Below are 17198 nucleotides of genomic sequence, written 5' to 3'. Positions count from 1 at the left end.
GAAAATTAAGAAACTATAGAAAACTCTTAATACGTTCTGTACAACTCGATAACCCAAACGATATTAATACACGAGGTCCTTGGACTATTTTTAAAGCGTATTTATTGTCGTTTAATAAATAGTATACATATATGTAAATATAAATAATGACAAAAAGTACACAAATAATAAAAAGATCAAGTAAATCATATTCAGTAAGAAACTAGAAAAGTAAGTGAACAGCAGTCAGCTAAAATAAAAATATCTGGTAACTTAGTTCACTATGATCTTTGGGTGAAAAACACATTTTAAGAAAACTAATTCTTTAAGTTACACTTTTTATCTTATGCAAAAGTCTAGTTTATATAAAATACTTTATTTAAGAGTTAATAAAACTATAGATTTAAAAAATAAATACTTTCGTGTTAAATTGTTTCGCAGAGTTATGTAATTTTGATACTAGAAATTATAAAAAAAATATTTGATGAAAAACCTATAAACCGATATATCAATGAATGCAGTAAATAATCTAAAAGTAATAAGATTATTATTGTATCAACTATGGTTAAGATTAAGTCATTTTTACGAAGTTAAATATAGTTATTGCTTATATTACACTAAAGTATTTATAATTAATCAATTAAAAGTTAAGTTTTAAAGTATTTAAAGTAAATAAATCATTAATAATATTAAGAATTATTGATATACCGTTGAAAAAATTATTACAAAGCTTTAAAAACAGATAAAAAAATACGAAATATATAAAATTTATAAAAGAATTATTGTTTACAATAATATGATAATTAAAGTTTAAAGTAGTTGAAGAAACCAAATAAAATGACTGGGTAAAGTATTTTAAACTTTATAAGTAAATTAAGTTATGGTGGTGATAAAACACTTAACATATTTGTAATGTTATTAAAATTTTTTAGTTTTAAATTTATTCTAGCGGTGAAATTTGTAACTAAGAAAGTAAATGAAAAGAAGAAACAATGTTTTTTATTTAAAAGTATAGTTTAAATTAGAAATTTATGTTTGTGACAATCTTTTGTTTATTTTTATTGTAAGATATAAATTTTTAATTCATTTATTTTTTGATTATCAAAATTTTTTTACTACAAAAGTACAAAGTTCTTAAGTCTAAAGTTAAGATATTACATCAACACTTTTGAAACAGACGTCTACTAGAAGTTATAATGCATTTAAAAGTTTTGCTTTATATAATTTATCTGTTTTCCTAAATAAATACAATATTACTGCTGTTTAGATATTAGTAATAATGTCTAGTTTAGAATATAAATACTATAGTTATAGGCAGTGTGTAATAATTATTAAACTCTAGAAATTACATTTAAAAAACATTAACAAAAAAATTTAAATGTATTTTTTTTTCTAATGTACATGTAAAAATAATAAGAAAATGTATAACTTTTACAGATATATAGTAGAAAAGACAAATAAAATATTATTATTACTCATCTATGGTAAAATATTCTATTTTCAGTAAGTGTAATATTTTAAAAATATAAAATAACTTAAGCTATACTATATCTTATAGTTAAATTATAAATCTTTTCGCATTTTTATTCAAATCATATAGAAGTCTTAAGAAATTAAAACTTACACGCAACAAAGTTTAAAACAATTAGTTTTTTACAACCGTTAAGTGTACTACTTAAAAATATTTTATGATTATTATCCCGAAAACAATATAACCAAATAAAGGAAAAATCATATTTCAATACAGTTATTATGGTTTTTTTTTAGATGAGTTAGATTTCAAATACGGTTATAAATGCAATAGACTGAATTTTTTTAAATATTTAGTTTCATTTGATTCGTTACATTTTCAATAGAAAATACTAAAAGGTTAACATAAATTTTGTAGTAGATTTTAAGTTCGTTAGGAACTATACTGTAATCTACTAAGTTTAAACTATTAGTGAATTATTTTGTCACTTCTAATTAAAATCTCTGTAAATTTTATTTTAAAGCAAAATAATTTTCTGATTAAAAACTATAGTTTTTTATTTAAATAATCCATATAACGAAACATTACAAAGGAACTGAGTGTTTGGATTGAAATAACTCACTCAGTGTTTGCATTTAAATTCGTCTGAATACTGTACAAATTAAACATAATTAAATGTTTTTTAGACTAATATATATAAAAACTGCAGCGTAACTTCAACAAAAAAGTTTTTAGCTAGGACTACGAGCTAAGCACTCTAGTTCAGTGCTTCTGAAATAGGGTTCCGCGGAACCCTAGGGTTCCGCGAAGCCTTTCGAAATTTAAAAAAGAAATTTGAAAAAAAAAAACATAAATCATAAAACTTCAAAAAAAATGGAGCACATAAAATGGAAAACATATATAATTATAGCATTTATTGATCTGCTTAGTGTGTATCAAGCGGTAGGACTTTAAATGGGTATTCATTATTAATAGGTGTCTTGGTTACGCAAATTTTTGCAAACTTTTGAATTTCTATTTTTAGTGAAGTCATGAAAATACTGGTATTATCACTAAAGCAAACAATGTAGGAGCAATGAACTTACGCATGCAAGGGAAGCAAAATTTCATTTTTGTCATGACAGACAAGATGAGTTGTTTAAAAATAGAATTAACTTTAATAGAAAAGAAAAAGGTTAGCAATGGTAATTTTGCGATGTTTAACCGGTTCGATGAGGCCCATGAAAAATGCATAGAGTTCATCTTCTCTGACGAAATATACAACCACGTTGATCTTTGGTCTATAAAGATTCAACATTATTTTCCTGAAGATGTTCGCATCGGAAGTTTATGGATTTTGAATCCTTTTATGTTTGATATTGCTTCAGAAGAAGTGAATCTTCCTACAGATACAAAAGACGAATTGCTGCAACTATCTAAAGATAGCAATTTAAAATTGAGTTTCAAAGGGAAGGAGCTTTTAGATTTTTGGATATGTGCAATTTCAGAGTACTCCGTTTTAACAAAGCGCGCAGTAAAACTTATTTTACCATTCACCACCACTTATCTTTGCGAGTCCGGCTTTTCGCATGTAACAAACATTAAAACGAAGCAAAGGAACTGTATGCTGACTCCAACCTTATCTACCTGTCTCCGTCTCAGTCTATCCAAAATCCAGTCGCGCATTGACATGCTTTTTGCTAAGAGACAAGTTCAAGTTTCGCACTAAATGTTTTTTATTTAATTTTCGTTAGGCATTTTACCTGTTTATTACAGTAATCTGTGAATTCGATTAGGTTCATGTTTATTTCGTTATTGTTTGTAGCTCTCATTTTGTTTTTATTATGCAAGGAAAGATTTTTATGACGTTGCAGTTAATCATGTTTGTTTTCGTTTATTTATTATAGAATCATAAAATACCTATTGCCTCTGGCGCACTTTGAGTTTGACTCGACTTAATACTATTACAATTGGTATAATTTCTGACAATGATATAGTTTTGCTAAAAAATTAGTTTTTCACTGAAATTCTTTTGGTTTTGAGTAAATATTATATTAAACATTTATGTAAAATTAAATTAGGGGTTCCGCGGAAAAGTTGAAATTAGGAAAAGGGTTCCGCCACTAGAAAAAGGTTCAGAAGCACTGCTATAGTGTTTAGCAAAGTAGTTTAACTTTGTTTGGAAATGCAACATCTAAAACTTTAAATTTAATAAATCAAAACAACTACTCAATAATAAACGTTAGAAATATGTGCTAATTTGTAATCCATTAAACTTTACTTTTAAGTTTAATTTAATTATAACAATAAAAAGATATAAAACCAATTTCAAATTATAAAAGTTTAACTACAGCATTGTTTTAAATTTAAAATATAAAACTGTAAACTGTGTTAAACATTTTCATATCCTTAAGAATATGTTAGTGCTTATCAACTTTCGCATTTACTCAGTAAAAAGGCAAAACAGTTATTTAGAATTGAATTCGGCTATTGACTTAAGGTAGTCATAAACAATACTTCTTTGTTTTGAAAACTGGTTCTGAATATTATTTATTACTTAGTTCCTTATAATGAGTTCGTATATGATAACTTTATGATACTTAACTATATGATAACCGATCACTAGGGTTAGCGTACAATATGTCTCCTTAAAAATGTATTTAGCTATTGTCGTAAGTTTGTCATGAACAATGGTTTTTTGTATTTTACACTTTAGTTCTGACTGTTGTTCTCTACTTAACTCCTTATGATAAGTTTTTATATGATAATTTAGACCAGAAAGATGAGTAAACCATTTACCAAATTCTGAAAAACCATAAGGTTTTTCTCCTAATTCAATTCTGAAGTGATTGACTTAATTTTCGTTCTGAGAAAAATTTTTCATGCAAATATCACATTCGTGAGCTTTAACCTTAAAGTGAATCAACATATGTTGACTAAAATTAATTTTTAGAGAAAACTTATTCCTACAAATTTCACAATGATGTTCATTTATTCTAAGACAAACTAACACATGTTTCTACAAATTAATTGTCCTAGTAATACTTTTAACACACAAATCATTTTAAATAGTTTTTTTTTAGATTGAGTAACTAAATTTGGCTCTAAACTACTTTTTTTGCAAAGTGTTTTCCACAAACATAACATTGGGAATCTTTTTTACCACTATGTACAACCATATGTCTTGTTAAATGGCTTTTCTTAGTAAAACTTTTGTCACAATCTTTACATTTGAATTGTTTTTCTTTGGTGTGAGTTACTAAATGTGGCTTTAAATAACTTTTTTGTGCAAAATATTTTCCACAAACATAACATTGGGAGTCTTTTTTACTACTATGTACTACCATATGTCTTGTTAAATGGCTTTTCTTAGTAAAACTTTTTTCACAATCTTCACATTTGTATGGCTTTTGTCAAATATGAATTTTTTGGGAACAGTTAGTTGTGATTCATTTTTAAAGATTTAGCAATTATTACTCAAAACTATTAGCAGTTTTAACATTTATGTTAGATTAACTTGTACTACTCTTTTTATAGTAGATGTAAACTTAAATTTTTAAATATATTGTTAAGAGTACTAAATTGTTTGATTTTTTTTTTCATTTACAATTATAATGAAAACATATGTGCTAACGATAAATTTTACGACTATTTTGTTATTAGAATAGTATCTCTTAATGTATAAATTAATTGTCTAATTCGCTATTTAACTTAAAGGTTATTCTGAATTGATTATTTGTGGCGACAAAAAAAAAGGGTTAGAGATAAGAGAACAAAATCAAAATTTTCTTTAGACAGATTTACTGTCTTACATTTGCCTTTAAGTATTTTTTCTTTTATGACTATAACAACTTCAATTTATAATCTTTTTTTATTAACATAAATCATTAAGTTATCATTAAATGAATTAAGTTTCATTTCATAAGAATGTTAATCAAGTTAGATAAACTAAATGCTAATAATCTGGTTAAATTATAGCCAATAAAAATCATATTTTTTAGCTAAAAAAGGCTTTTTGACTAACAAAAGCATTAGTATATTTAATTTATAAAATTTGATATACATTGTGATAAAAATATTTCCATTATACTTTTAAGAAAAATGCATATGAAAAGTCCGTAATTGAATAGTTTTTAAAAAGTATTTTTAGTTAAAAAACATCACACTAAAATAAGTAAAGAAACAAACAAAACCAAAAAAATTTAGCTAAGTGCAAAGCTAAAACATTGGTTATAGTCTTAAAATCGTCAATAGTTTTCAAATCACATATAATATAACTTATAAAACAAACTTATAACAATTTCGCTTCAAAGACAAAAGTTTTAATAAATAAGGTAGCTCAAACGAGTTATTGGTGCCTTTTCAACAATACTTCAATTAAATAACGAACCATTATCATGAAAACTTATTTAGAATTGTATTCATCTATTCTCTTAAGGTAATCAAAAACAATACTTCTTTTTATTTTACACTTCAGTTCAGATTGATGAGTTTTGCTTAACTCTTTATGATGAGTACGTATGTGAGTATTTCGATTAAAAGCATCAGAGAACCATTTTCCACATTCTGAACATCCATAAGGTTTTTCTCCCAAGTGAATTCTAAAATGGTTGACTAAATGACTTATCGCAGAAAATTGCTTCTTGCAAATATCACATTCATAAGCTTTAACTTTAGTATAGGTCAACATATGAGTTTTCAAATTACTTTTCTGAGTAAATTTTTTCCACAAACTTCATATTAAAAATCTTTATTTCCAGTATGAAGTAGCATATGATTGTTTACATTTCTTTTGTGAGTAACACTTTTATTACACAAATCACAATTGAAGTTCTTTTCTTTATTTTTATAAGTGCTAAAATGTATTTGTTAAGGAAATGTTTTTATTTTTTATGACATAAACCGAGTATAGTAACCGTTATAACCTACAACTTTAAAAGAAATATATTAGCTTCACAGTTTTATTTACCAAGGACTTTTATTTTATTTTCATACCATTACAATTATTTTTTTGTTATTCTACCTTTTTCGTCAACATTATTATAAGTTCTAATTAAAAAATAGTTTAAGTTTTCTAAAATAATCAAACTAACTTTATACAGCAGTCACTCTTCACTAGTTATTTATTTGAATATTAAATTGAAATTGATTGAAAATTGAAACTGTAACAACTTAAAATATGTAAACAATATACACATTTAACCTTAAGTTAAACTTAAAAACTTAAGTTAAACCAGAGATATTTAACTTCAATTTAAATAAATCTGGTGTTCCTAATCCGTAGTTAAACTTTTGTAAAAAGTTTTTTAGTTTTCAATTTATTAACTCATGGTTAAAAATTTAATTTGTTTCAATATTATAGAAGGGAAATAAATGGACTATTTTTTTTCATAATTTCTAAATTACTCGTATCTAAAACTTAAAATGTACAAGCAATAAACGTATTTAAACTTTTTCAAAAACTAAAACTTAACTAAAATCCAAATTTTATCTTTAATAAGTTAAACACAACTAGTATATCTGATCGATTGGTAATCTTTTGTAATACATTCTGTTTTTTTTTAATATAAACTGTGACTAATTCGATTTTCTTATAAATGTTTACTTGCAAACATCACAAACAAAACTATTGCTTTGTAATTAATTTTTACTTTTATTTTGACCATCCGTAGCTATAAATTAAATAAGTAATTTTTTGTTAACTTATTCAAGTTAAACAATGATATATGTTAAAAAATAAAGTTTGTTTTTAAACGTGTTGTTTTAATGATAACACCAAGTGCTAAAAATATTTACAAGCTATTTGCTTTATTTGGTAAAATTTATTCAAAGCTTCTACATGTCTCAATTAACGCTTTAAAAATAAAGCTTTGTGCTTTTATTAAATGGTAGTCACAAGCAAATGACTGAATAAGTTTAAATACTTTTTTTAAATAAAATATATGTAATATTAGTTTATACTTGTAATATTACTAAACTACCACCTTATAACTGACTATGTTTTTAATATACTTGTTTTTATTTAAAATTAAATATATCATTAGTAATTAAAACAAAATAAATGAACTGTACATTTTTTGATAGTATTTGTACGTTAAAACTCACAACTAAGGACTTAATACTTTCTTTAATATAATAAAGAAACTTCCGTTAGACACTAATATTTATAAGCTAATATTAAGATGACTAAACTTGGTTTTTAATGTTAGAAATATACTACATTCTAATAAACCAAGACGTATTTTATAATATAGCTTTAGACATGTAAATAATTAAATCTGTCTGTACACAAGTTATTAGATGATAGTTTAATAGACTAAAAATGTATAAAACTTTTCTTTATTTCTCCACAGAATTTGTAAAACTCTACAGTGTAAGAAAAAAAAAAGTAATTAATATGTCGCATAATCGTTTTAATTTTTTTACCTATATATAGTAGCTGTAACATAGAAACTTTAAATATTGCATAAAACATTTTTCTTCTCAATTAGTTCACTGAATTGACGTTTTCCTAAATAAAAATTTTTTGAACAACCAAGTATGGTTTTTTTTACTTTTTTTTCAGATTTTCAAAATGATAGTTAAAATAAGACTTTTAACTGCTACAATATAAATAAGCTTTTTTTTAGTAATTAAATGCAACAACAAAAAAACCGCACATTGCACTAATAGAAGCCTCGTATTTTTAAAAACATAAACTATCAACAATTAAATTATAAAATATAAATACAAGATTTAAAAAAAATATTACATTTGATATACTTTTTAGAAAACTTGTATCATATTTTTAAAATTGATGGGAGCATTAGGACTTTTTAGACATGCTTATTGATCTACCTAATCCGGCCGGATTCTAAAAAGTAAGTTCAGTAGAACAAAAATGATGGCTACCAAAACTTTGAAAGCAAAGTAGTGTTTTATGCTTCGTATAGTTTCAGTATTATTTAAATATATGAAAAAACCATCAGTAAAATACAAATGTTATAAATATTAAGTTGGACTTTAAGAAACATATACTTTGCTTTTAAAATTTGCAAAAAGTTTCACTTAGTTTGGAATAAGTTTTAACTATTTTTACACAAAAATTGAAAATAATTTACTGTGTTTATTGAGTAAAAATATTAAAGACGAAAATAATATATAAAAGTTTTATAATTGTGAGACTTCATAACTTTTGTCAATTTAAGAACTTCTATTTCACAAAAAAATTTATTTTAAAATAATTATATCTATACATTTAAATTAAATAACACAACTAGCTCATTCAAAACTTAAATGAATAAACAAATGTACATTGTAGACTGAAGCAAAAATGTAAATTGTTATTTACAAAACTGAACTTTATAAGATATAATTCAAAATTTATAAACCACAAACAAACTGCTAACAGTAATGTGTGTTGTATTCAGATATTCTCTTCAGATAGTCATGAACAATACTTCTTTGTATTTTACACTTCAGTTCTGATTGTTGTTTTTTACTTAGTTCCTTATGATAAGTTTGTATGTGCCTATTTCGCCCTGACGATTGAGCATACCATTTTCCACATTCTGCACATCCGTAAGGCTTTTCTCCTAAGTGAATTCTAAAGTGTGTGACTAAATTGCTTTTATGTGAAAACTTCTTCTTGCAAATATCACATTCATGGTCTTTTACTTTAGTATGAGTCAACATATGTCGGTTTAAAGCACTTTTTAGAGAAAACTTCTTCTGGCAAACTTCACATTGATGTTCTTTTATTCCAGTATGAACTAACATGTGTGTTTTCACATGAAATTTTCGAGCAAAACTTTTGTCACACAAATCACATTTAAAAAGTTTATCTTTAGTATGAGTAACCATGTGTTTTTTTAAGTTAGATTTCTCAGAAAAATTCTTATGACAAACATAACATTGAAAGTCTTTTTTACCACTATGTACCAGCATGTGCTTTGTTAAACTGACTTTTTGAGTAAATCTTTTATAACAATTTTCACACTTAAAAGGCTTTTCTCCAGTATGAATTCTTTTGTGATTTTTAAGATTGGACCTTCTTGTGAAACTTTTGTTGCAAACATCACAATTAATACTTTTAATTTTATCCATGTTTAAAACAGATTCAATAACAAAAAACTGTGAATAAATTTTTATATAAATTCAGTTTTAAAGCTTCAATTTTTTTTTAAATATGTAATTATACATTTGGTATTTATGAAAATTAAAAATAGGAAGTCTTATGGTATAAAAGTATATAAGTTGAATAAAAAATTTAATTATACTAATTTTTTTAACATAGCTCTAAAAAAATAATATATATCACCATAATCTTAGCATTTATTGCTCGACTTACACAATTTCATTTTATAACTATTTTATAATTAAACTTAAGAAGGTATTACTAATAACAAATTTTAAAATTTCATCATGAGTAATTTAAATTAAAAAATAACTGAATATTGACAATCAAAATAAAAATTTGAAACCGTAATCATAAGTTATATTAACGATAATAAAAAAGAAAATTTTATAACCAACCAAATAAACTAGTTATATTTTAAAAACTTATTCTTATAACTTCAAACCAATTAATCTTATAAAAAGATCTAATCTGTTTCTAACAATATTTATATTGTATCTATGAAACTACGAAGTTGATTGCTGTTTATTGAACGACAAAAAATGTACTAAAAATATTTGGTATTAAGACCTGATGTAGCGGAAAACTCTTGGCTGTCCGGTAATACAACACTATAATATAGCTTAATATTTTTTCCAAGACTAATAATTATTTTTGAAGGGAATCTAGAAATTGTACTAATTTAATTTAAACTTATTAAATTAAAACATACACGTAATTGACATAATTAAAATTACTAATAATTCAAAGGGAATAACATATTATAAAATAAATTTTAACTTACATCTAATTCAAAGTTTCCTAAACTGGGCCAAGTGACCTTAAATTTAAAATTACACTTGATGTTCCGAAGTTGACGATGAAGAGCGAAAAAAAAAGTCTTTGGCGTTTTAAAGGTAGTTTTAAAACCTATACTTGATATTATGAATAAAGTCTAAAAAATTTATTTGCCTACACGCCGAAAAAAAGGGGTGCAACAAGGCCATAATTTAAATTTTATATTCTTTAGTTGATAATGAATAGTAAAAAGAAGTCTTAGGTTTTGTTAAATGTAGTTTAAAAAAACAACTTGTTGGACTAGGCCATAGCTTTATAAAATTCTTTAAAGGGGACCTTTTTAAAAATTTTCGGAAACTCTGCTCTGAGTGCTTATGCATCATAAATTACATAATTTTAATTAATAATATTTAATTTTTAGCTACCATTATTAAGTCTAATACAAACATGTTTAAAGCCAATAAGTTTACAAATTACTATCTCCAAAAACAAAAACACTCGCTATAAAAAGAAACACTATATTTTAATATTAGAAGTCTTAGGTGTTAATGTAAGTATATATAAACTTATGTTCAACACTGATATTATGATAAACTTATTGTTCAACACAACTTATGTTTCGTCTACTTTCTATTGCATTGTACTATCCAAACTTGCAAAATTGAAGTGATGTACCGAGCCGGATCCGGACTTTTTTTTCAAATTAGAGTCCGGTCGTAACCGGATCCGACTTTTTTTTCAAATTAGGATCCGATCGGAATAGGATCCGGACTTTTTTTTTCAAATTAGTATCCGGCCGGAACCGGATCCGGACTTTTTTTTCATATCAAGATCCGGCTGGATCCGGATATCAGACATAAATGGTAATATCCGGCCGGATCTGGACCCGGATAATGAGTGCGACACATCACTACATAGTAGACATATTTAATTAATAATTTTTTATAAGTAATAAATTATGAAAACATTTAACATACTTTTAAGTTGTGTTTATTTAAAAAAAATAGTTTTGGGCTATAAAATATTACTTATGCTTACTTATTATTTGACAATTTTTGCATTTCAACTAGTTTTCTCGGTAGAAACCCATAATAAAAGATAAAATGGTGTAGTGCACTTGAAGAAAAACCTGTGGTTTTTATATTCAATATTGACAATACTAAATTTGAAAAAAAGTTCTTAAAACTTTACAATTTGAGTTATTTTGTTTGTATGTATATATAATGTTTACCACAACCTCAGGTCACTTAGGCTAACCAGGACAACTCTTTAAAATGTTTAAAAAAACTAGTTTATTTTGATTTGATTTGTGAACACTGCAGTTTTTTGGCAAAAAAGTTCGTACCTAGTTGACAGGTTGTTATAAATTAAAAATGAAACTTCCTAGCGCCAAATTTACGAATTAGTGTGGTAGAAATCAAATAAAAAATTAAAAAAGGACATTTTGTTACATTTTAGTTATTGTTTCAGTCTTTTAATCGGGTAAGTCTTCTATTATAGCTTAAGCTACAAATAAATAAATTATATCAACATTTTCCGAACAAAATGAACGAGCTTGAACTAAACTTAAATTGCTTTTTTAGTAGTTTTATTTTTTAATCAAACTTTGAAACCAATTACTTTCAATATCTTTTATGCTAACTTGGAATTTTTTTTTAATTCTAAAGAACGATCTTTTGCTTAGCTTTTCACAATAACTTTCATCGATTTGTGGTTTTAGCTTTGTAGTGGGGCCTTTTAAAAATTATTTTTTTTAGCACTTTTTACTTTGCAACGTCTTTCTTTTTGCAACGGTGATTTAAAATATATATTTGAGCAAAATTTTTTTGAACAACCATAAAATTGAAAATATATATAAACCTGTTGGAACCAACATATTACATTATAAAAGTTATTAATTTGAACAACTAAAGTTTGAATAGATTAATTTTTGTGAGAAAAACAATTGCATATGAGCAAATTGACTACAAAAGTTTAAAAATTGTTTTGATATATTATCAAAAGTAAACTGTATCAACAAAAAATTTTTGTAGTCGAAAATATACTTAAGTTTAAGAAATAAATACGATATACTAACCAAATATTTAAAATACAATACCATATGTCGTTTTCTTTAGTTATCATAGATTTTAGTGTAATTTTTTTATTAATTGAAAACTAACTAAAACTTAAAGTAATAAATACTTTTAGCGCATTGTAGTTACATATAAATAACTTACGAAAATTGAAAACTACAAACAAACCCAAATTAATTAAAACAATAATAATTTAGTGTTCGAATATTATCATAAGGTTTTCATAAACAATACTTCTTGGTATTTTACTCTTCAGTTATGATTTTTGATCTTTACTTAATTCCTTATTTCAACTTACTATATGCATACAGTGTTTAGTCTGCACAACAGTAAAGATTTTCTCCTAAAAGTATTCTAAGCTTTTTATTTAACAACTTATACGTGAGATTTCTTCTTTAAAACTTTATTTTTCGTAAAAACAAACATATGTAAATCAACATTACCTTTTTCTACTAAAATTTTTGTCACCAAATCTAATTTTGAAATTATTCTCTTGAGTGTGTGTAACTAAATAGTTTGATAACCTTTTAGAGCAGAACATTTTTCACAGTCAAGAATTTTAAATCTAATTTTTTTTCAGTATAAACTAACATATGTGTCTTAACTTGACTTCTTAAAGTTAAATGCTTGTCAAATAAATCACATCTAAATTCTTCTTCGTCACACAAATTATATTTGAATTCTTTTTTCTTGTGTGTGCGTAGCTAAGTGTCGTTTTAAAATAGCAACCAACAAGACATATCAAATTTCTAATTTAGATATTGTCTAAAATTAGTTATAAACAATACTTCTCCTTATTTTATATAATAATTTATTTATAGTATAAAATAATTATTTTTTTTATAAAATAATTTGTTGTTAAAGTAATACATAACAAAAAAATTAAAGTCCATTTTATTATTGCTTTTATAAATAAAATAAAGTAATTAGTCACTCTTCTACAAATTAAATAGCATTTATCTTAATACTTTTAAATTTCTAAGTTTTTATACTATCTATAAACTGTTAAAAGACATAACTAAAACATTTTGTTGGAATTAAGAAATCAGTCAAATTTTTGTCGCTAACAAAATAGAAGTCAAGCAAAAGTTCTGCAACGTACTTTTGAAAAATTTAAAGGAAAAGTTTATAGCTATAAATTTTACCATACATTAAATAAATTAAAAGACGCTATATTAAGCTTTATTATAGCAACTGTTAATATTTTATACTTATTTTTAGTTCTTACTTTTAGTTGATTTATTCGTTTAGAATATTATGCGCGTATAAATCGTTACTCTAAAATGCAGTTTAATAGAAAAAGGTTTTTAGCTTTAACTTTAAGTAAAGTTAATATACAATAATGTGAAACAGTTTAAAAACGTCTAGAAAAAGTGTAATAAACATTCTAATAACAAATAAATTAAGACGGTCAATGGAAGCTTGTTAATAACCAGCTATCACACGACACACTTAGTCACTATATTTGAAAAGTTTTATCATCTCTATGAAAGTGTTATTCTACAAGTTCAACATAATTAATAAAACAGATATATTTTCAATGAAAAAATGTTGCTATATAATTATTTATGATCTTAAATATCGAAATTTGTAACTTTTTAAGAATTAAAATACATTAATCAACCTTATTCGTTTTTTTACAACAAAACTCAAAAAAGGATTTGCTTACGATGTTTTGAATGAAGTAATTAATTTGTTGTGCCATAAATCTAATTAATGAAATTAACTTTTAGACCTGGTAAATTATAAAACATTTAAATAGCTATATTAACAAATGTAATACTTTTTGCATCAAAAAATTAATATAAAAATATATTTATCTGACCTAACATAACAGCATATATGATCAGCGATGATGTAAATAAAACTAAAAGTTAAAGCAATAAAATTTTAAACTTTTTCATTTATTAGGCATGGTTAGCAATAAAACTAGCAACAACTCTTTTGTTGATATCAATAAATCAAACACACAATTTTCAAAAACTATTATTCATTACATTTAAGTTTAATAAAATTCATTACTTTTAATTAATTTTTATAAAACCGACGATTATGAACATTACAAAAGTCGTTAAGCTAATTAATTAAAAAAATATGTTTTTAAGTTAAAAAAGTAATTTAAAAGTGGTATACTTTAATGTATCATAAAACTAACTTTTCTTAAAAAAAATCTACTTTTCTAGTTGCAGAAGATTACATTCAATCAGCAAATTCAATACAAAAAACATTTCACACTGTTTCTAAATGTTTATTATACTATATACAATTACAGATTCTATAGCTTACATACCTTTATAAAAAATCTATACATTTATCATTAATTTGTACTAATATTTATAAATGTTTAAAATTTACACTTTATACAATTAAAATACATTATTACCTTTTAAAATAGCTTTATCAAATCAAATAATTAAACATACTAGAAAATTATAAATTACATTTATGAGAAATCTTCTTCTCACAAACTTCACATTGAAATTTTTAAATTCCAGTATAAAATAAAATATGTGTCTTTACATTACTTCTTTTTGTAAAATGTTTGTCACACAAACCATATTTTTAAGCTTTTTTCTTTGTGTGACTCATTGAATATTTTGTTAGCCTTCTGGGAAAAAGATATAAAACATACTTCAGATTGATAATCTTTTGTACCATTATGTACCAGCATGTATTTCTTTAAATTAATTTTTAGAGAAAAATATTTATTAGTAACATGACATTAGAAGTCTTTTATACCACTATGCACCAACATATGTTGTGTTAAACTGGTTTTTTGTTTGAAACTTTTCTCACATTTTTCACATTTGTAAAGCTTTTTTCCCGTATGAACTCTTTTGTGAAGAAGCAATTGCGACTTACACTTAAAGATTTTCTTGCGAACATCACATTTTTATTCATTCAGTAAAATGTGCCTAATTCATTTACTATTTGAATAAACCTCAACTGCTACATATTTATATTAGCATATATGTTAATTCTAAACCATAATATATTGGTCGTTAGTCTAAAAATATTCTAATCATAATTATTAAATTTTAAACTGACTACTGTTTTAAGTAGTAACATGTTTAAAGTGTATTTAAACTATACTTAAAAATTGTATATCTCTTAGGTATACATTATTGCCTTAAAATTTATAAAACTAGTTCTGACCATTTAAAAGTCTAATTTTGCAGAAACTGTTTAATAAAAAGTAACCAACTTTAGAATTCATAACTTTCACATTTTGAAATGTGTTCACATGTGACGATTTAAACTACACTTTTGAGTAAAAGGTTTCTAATACATTACACATTGTACATTAGTTTGATAGCTATGTGTAGTTTTAAGTCTTTTCGAGCAAATTAATTCAATGAAATTCATTTTTATTATTATAACCTAAGATAAAAGTTATAATCTAACTTATGTAACTGAATATCATTTTGTACATGTCACAATCATGAACTATTTTATTTAGAATGTTTGTAACATGTTTAATATTGTATATATTTGAACTTAGTAAAAACAAAACAAAACTTTATATAAGTTTAATGTAAGTCTTTAAAAATATGTTTAAACTGATAACGATTACGAAAAATTAGATAAACATAACTAAATTAAACATCAATTCATTAGCTAAAACTTCTTATATGGCTCTTATTATATTAAAATATTAACTTAGATTATTATGTAGTACTAAGATTTTGTTATTGAAAAAATTAACCTAGTTTAAAAAAATGTTTAATTATGTAGTTAATTATAAAATATATTAAATTCTTTTACATCGTAAAGTATAAGTATTGTTATGTTGACTTTTTAAATCTCTTAACATAGAAATTATATACATTTTAAAAGCAGCTTTACTTAGTTTTTGGTATGTTGTATAACATAATAAAAAAACTAAACAAATGAGTCGAGAATATATGGTTTACAAAAGGTACATGGTGGTAATACGTTTTCGAAGTTTTATAATTACTAAATAATTTTTTCTTTATTTATGGAAAATAAATATTTTTTAAGTTTTTCAAAACATTAACATTTTTTATGCAGAATTTTCTAAATATGGCAAGGAACATTTCGTAACCGTTTCAGATAGTTATTTCAAAAAATTGGGGGAAAATAAGTTTATAGTGAAAAATTACTTTTTACCCTCTTTAAATATACCGATATCGTGATATAGGCAGAATTCTCAAAACTATTTTGCTCCGATAGGATTAAACCTAGGGTACAATTTTTTAATTCTTTCTATTCAAGTGATTTCAAAACGTTAAAAAATGTTACTAAGCGGAAACCCAAAGTCAACAGATAAACACTAGTGTGCACCAGGGGCGTAGCGTGGGGAGGGACGCTGGCGCATGCGTGCCACCTAAAAAAAAGAAGTAAAAAAAAATTCAATATATTTATACTTTATTATTTATTTTTTCTGCTTAAATTGCCTTTTTTCAACTATGTCTTTCTAGTATTCGAAAAGTAAAACGAAATTTCGAATACCAATTAGTGTCAAGTTAGGGAAATTACCCAGTATACTGATTCGGTGCGTAATTGCAAATGCGCACCGATATTGATGAAAAACTGCATAAGGAAACATTTTATAACTTCATTAACTTCATAAGAATTAAGACTCAAACAGTACGCAACTAGTTAGTGCTGCGCAGTAGTATAACCTTAGAGTTTTGTCCAAGGACAAATGCTAACATTTTGTTAACAAACCATGAACCTAAACCTGTTTTATAGAGATAATGACTCAAGAATAAACAAATTGTAGTAAAAATAGCAATAAACAACTGCTAATAAAATAAAAATAAATTGATAATCAGAA

General features: G+C 24.5%; 1 pseudogene; it reads right to left on the bottom strand.

The window, feature by feature from the left end:
• Positions 1-4283: 4283 nt before the first annotated feature.
• LOC145839320 (uncharacterized) lies at positions 4284-15614 on the bottom strand (annotated as a pseudogene).
• Between the last annotated feature and the right edge of the window lie 1584 nt (positions 15615-17198).

Source organism: Thalia democratica, chromosome 6 (assembly GCF_965202585.1).
Source record: "Thalia democratica chromosome 6, ktThaDemo2.hap1.1, whole genome shotgun sequence".
In the NCBI taxonomy this organism is placed as follows: Eukaryota; Metazoa; Chordata; class Thaliacea; order Salpida; family Salpidae; genus Thalia; species Thalia democratica.
Note: the sequence above shows the minus strand (reverse complement) of the source record. Positions and strands in the feature narration are given on the sequence as shown.